We start from the raw sequence: 5209 nt of genomic DNA, 5'->3' as shown, positions 1-5209 counted from the left end.
TCAGTTAAGCGTCTGCCTTTAGCTCAGGTCATAACTGCAGGGTCCTGGGATCGAGCCCCAGGAGGGTGGCTCCCTACTCATTGGGGACCGGGCTTCTTCCCCCACCGCCCCCCATTCATTCTCTCTCTCTCTCTCTCAAATAAATAAAATCTTTTTTTAAAAAAAAAGAATGTAATAAGTTTAGGAGCTAGAAATGAAGTTTTGGCCTAAACATCTTTGAGATACACAGACACACAGATGCACACGCACACACACACCCCACACATTTATTTCAAAAACAGTGTTACATCATCACGTCTTCCTGTACTAAATGAAGGAAATGAGAATAAATAAAAATAATAAGTTCCATTTACTTTGTATACCAATTTCAGCACATTGTTTCTCCTGAACTAGATCTGAAAGCTGCTGCAATTGTCCATTTGCATTTCAAATTTCCAAGTTCCTTATTTTGCTACAGGTAATACATAAAACAGGGAGGCACTAAGGAAATGACAAAGGACTCTGTCTTTACTTAAGATTGGTCACCAAAATGTCTTGAAAGGCTGTTGTAGAGCAGTGCCCAGAATTACATATTTATTCTTTAGATATTATCAGTAACAAGGAAGATGGAAATTAACAACAAAATGTACTTTGAGAGGTGGAAAGAACCAATAAGCCAGTTTCTTTTAACTGTAGATAGCATGAGAACAGTAAGACAAAACAAAACAACAGCAGCCAAAAAAAAAAAAAAAATCCAGCAACCCTGTTTAACTTTTTATTTTTTAAAATTATTTTTATTAACATACAATGTATTATTTGCCCCAGGAGTACAGGTATGTGAATCATTAGGCTCACACATTTCACAGCACTCACCATAGCCCATACCCTCCATGTCCATAACCCAGCCACCCTATCCCTACCCCACCACTGCCCAGCAAACCTCAGTTTTAGTGAGATTGAGTCTCTTATGGTTTGTCTCCCTCCAGATCCCATCTTGTTTCCTTTTTTTCCTTCTCTACCCTCCATAACCCCCTGTCCTGCCTCTCAAATTCTTCATATCAGGGAGATCATATGATAATTATTTCTCTGATTGACTCATTTCACTCAGCATAATACCCTCTAGGTCCACCCACGTCGTTGCAAATGGCAAGAGTTCACTTCTTTTGATGGCTGTGTAGTATTCCATTGCATATATATACCACATCTTCTTTATCCATTCATCTAGCAACCCTGTTTTAAATTGAACTAAAAACTTCCAAACAAAGAGGAAAGAAAATCATAACCCTAACTAGAAAGTAACTACATCCAATCAACCAGACAGGGTTTGGAGAATTTCAGTCTCCGAAGAAGAGCGGAAGAGGCAGCATAGCATAGCCAATGCTGAGGAAAGTCCTCTCTGACTCGTTCAGATAATTCTTTCCACAGAATTTCCAAATTTCTGTGGCTTGAAAAAGAAATTGCACCTGAATGTCTAGCTGTTTTACAGTTCTGTTCTAAAAATTTTTACCTTTATGTGTTTTGATGACAAGGAAGATATAAAATATATTAAATACGATTGTCTATGAGGAGAGAAGAGTTGGCTTCTTTTTTTCCTTCATTTTTCCCCAAATTTTTACAAAAACACGTCTCTGTACTAAAATAAAAGTTACCGCATTTTTAATGATTCGGCATCAAGAGAAAGTAAAGAAATAAGTGGTGAGCATAAACAGAAAACTGTAGTGACTAGAAAGAATCAGTGATAAAACCTTTCTCATTTCCCATTTATTTCCATGTTTTTAAGTGAGAAAATTTAGAGCTTTAACAAAAGCATTACACATCTGCCCTCAAGGTCAAGTGGGAAAGACAGATATTACTCACCATAAATATAGTTTTTAAAGGCAGGACAGAGGAGAAGGGAGGCAAAACAGGAAAAAAAAAAATCTTATTTGAACATACTGAAAGAGAGAGCACAATTCTGCTATCTTATGAGCTATGTACAAACACACTGTTACTATAAGAATTTTCAGTTTTCTTCTTTTTGTTGGTCTATATCTCCTGAATTTTGTACAGTAAATATGTATTATATTTGTGATAAGAATACAAAATTTTACAAATACAAAAGGAAAAAGCAATTGAAGAGAAAAAAATGTAAGTTTAATGGGAGTATGAATACCAGAAGAAGTGAGAAAAAAATAAAAAATTTCTCAGGATGTCCTGGTTTTTATTATTATCTTGAAGGCATCCAGGATAATGGTTTTTATTTTGGTAGGATTAACTGAACATGGAGGAGTCATATATAGATTTTGCTATTAATTTGATAATACATCCTATTAAATATCCATAATTTCTTTATAAAATAGAATAGTCAATTCTTCAAAATATTTTTCATTTAAAGATATTAGTGATGACAGGTGGGTAGATAGAATAGATAGATACAAATTCTATCTATCTGGTCGTCCCAGTGATTATTGTACTAGAATTGTGATACTAGGTTCTCTAAGTATTAAATAATAATTAACTAACATTAATAAATAATACTATTATACTAACAATTAAAATTATTTTATTACACATAATATTTTATTGAATTTAAATAATATAATTTAATATTGAATTGACCATAACAGATATTTAACTAATATGACATAATTAATATTATTATTAACAGTTGTTATAATACCTTATAGTTTTCTATATGCATACAATATATTTTTTCTGATATGCATGCAATATATAATTTGATCTTCACAACAACCCTTTCAATTAGGAGTCCTCACAATTTTACAGAAGAAATTGAGGCTAAATGTTTAAATAATCCACAGAAATGAGAGCTAGTTTTAAAAATAGGTCTTCTGATTCTTAATCTAACTCTGTTGCTCCTGCATCATTTTGCTTCATTTAAGCTGCCTACTCTGAGCCAGTTAACTTCTCTTGGAAACATTTAGTTCACTACAGTGCCGTGAAGTACAGTTAACTTAATAGTAATTTTCCACACATCAAAAAATATGAATGTTATTCCTTGTCTACGTTTTACTTAATAGGAAAGAGTGTGGAGTATAGAAGTGATTCATAACTAAAAACATTCCCTTGGTTTGACTACTCAATAAAAGTATGTGTTTCTCAAGCTGAGAAATTCTAGCATTTTCCTCTGTGGTCTTAAAAATGCTTCTTGACTTTATACTCTCTACTTACTACTTTTCAAACTTCAATATTTAACAATACTATTTAGTATGATGTCAACTTCATTTGTTTTATTATTTATTTAATTAATTAATTTTATTTATTTATTTTGCTTAAGGCATTCCATGGTTCTTGAAAAAGATCTTTTGCAAGCTTGTTCTGAAAGGAAAACATTCTTTCTATAACAACTTTATTCAAATATAATTCATATACCATAAAAATCACCCAATTAGAGCATACAATTCAATATCTTTTAACATATTCACAGAGGCATGCGACTATCATGACAATTAATTTTAGAGCATTTTTATCATCCCCCAAAAGAAATCTTGTACCCTTTAGTGGTGACCTTCCACTCCCCAGGACCTCAGCTCAAGACAATCACTAATTTACTTTCTTTCCCTATAGATTACCTATTTTAGACATTTCTATAAATGGAGCCATAACCTATGTGGTCTTTTGTGACTGCAGTCTTTAATTTAGCATAAAATTTTCAAGGTTCTTCCATGTTTCAGTTTGTGTCAGTACTTCATTCCTTTTTACTGCTAAATCATATTTCATTATATGGATATACCATATTTATCAGTTGATGGACATTCATGTTGCTTCCATCCTTTACTATTATAAATAATGCTGCTATGTATTATGAGTAGTGCTATTATGAACAGTCATGGACAGATTTTCACGTACACAGATATTTTCACTTCTCTTGGGTATATACTTAGTGCTGGAATTGTTGGTAACTCTGTATTTACCCTTTTAAAAGACTTCCAGACTATTTTCCAAAGCAACTGCACCATTTTACATTGCCCCCCCTCCTCAGCCATGTATGTGAATTTAAAACACTTTTTCAAGGAGAGGGAAATGATGATGCTACATATAATTGATAAAATATACTTAATGGAACATTATATATAGCCTATTAGTTAATTGAAAAGTTTCAGAAATTTACATTTCCTAACTTTCTTCTTATAGAAATTTATTCTACCTTATGAACACCTATGGAATAAAAGAAATTAGCTCTAGCATTACTTAAGTAAACTAAATTCCTTTTAATGTCTACCTACTTTTAAGAATATTGAAATTAAATTCTTGATAGATATATATGTGGATTTCAATATTAAGAATATAAAATGGGCTTTCTTTGTCTCATCTACTGCGAGAATAAAGACCATTCTCAGCAGTTAGACTATTGACATTCCAGAAAATGTTGACATCACTCTGAAGGGATGCACTGTTATTGTGAAGGGCCCCCGGAGAAACTCTGCAAAGGGACTGCAGTCACATCAATGTAGAATTCAGTCTCCTGGGAAAGGTAAAGAAGAGGCTCCAAGTTGACAAATGTGGGAAATAGAAAAGACCTGGCTACTGTTTGAACTATCTGTAGTCATATACAGAAGATGGTCAAGGGTGTTACACCGGGGCTTCCATTACAAGATGAGGTTTGTGTGTGCTCACTTCTGCATCAATGTTGTTATTCAGGAGAATGGTTCTCTTGTTGCAATCCAAAATTTCTTGGGTAAAAAATATAACCACAGGATTTGGATGAGGCCAGGTGTTGCTTGTTCAGTATCTCAGGCCCAGAAAGATGAGTTAATGCTTGAAGGAAAATGACATTGAACTTGTATCAAACTCAGCTGCTTTGATTCAGCAAGCCACAACAGTGAAAAACAAGGGTATCAGAAAATTTTTGGATAGTGTCTAGGTTTCTGAAAAATGAACAGTTCAACCGGCTGAGGAATAAGATCTAAGTTGTCCAGGTATGGAAACAGCAGATGCCAGGTGATTTTTCAGACTTATTTGTGATATGTTAAAGATGCAGTAACAGCTGTATTGATTTGGGGCTTTTTCTTAAACCAATATTCTTTCCAACTATTTGGCAAGTAAACCATTCAGAAGTAAATTGTAGTGTGCCAAGAACAGTAACAGAAAGAATAGAACAGGAGTTTTTTCTAGTAAAGCTTCATGGGAGATGTGGGTTTTTTTTTCTTGTTTGTGTGTGTGTGTGTTTTGTTTTGTTTTGTTTTGCTTTGTTTTTTGAAGGAATATTAAGGGTATTTCAGCAAGAGGA

General features: G+C 33.4%; 1 pseudogene; it reads left to right on the top strand.

Annotated features, from left to right (window-relative positions):
• Nucleotides 1-605: 605 nt before the first annotated feature.
• Nucleotides 606-4989, top strand: LOC125101613 (60S ribosomal protein L9-like; annotated as a pseudogene).
• Nucleotides 4990-5209: the final 220 nt, after the last annotated feature.

This window comes from Lutra lutra, chromosome 6 (genome assembly GCF_902655055.1).
Source record: "Lutra lutra chromosome 6, mLutLut1.2, whole genome shotgun sequence".
NCBI classification, from domain to species: domain Eukaryota; kingdom Metazoa; phylum Chordata; class Mammalia; order Carnivora; family Mustelidae; genus Lutra; species Lutra lutra.
This window is presented reverse-complemented; position numbering and strand designations above follow the sequence as displayed.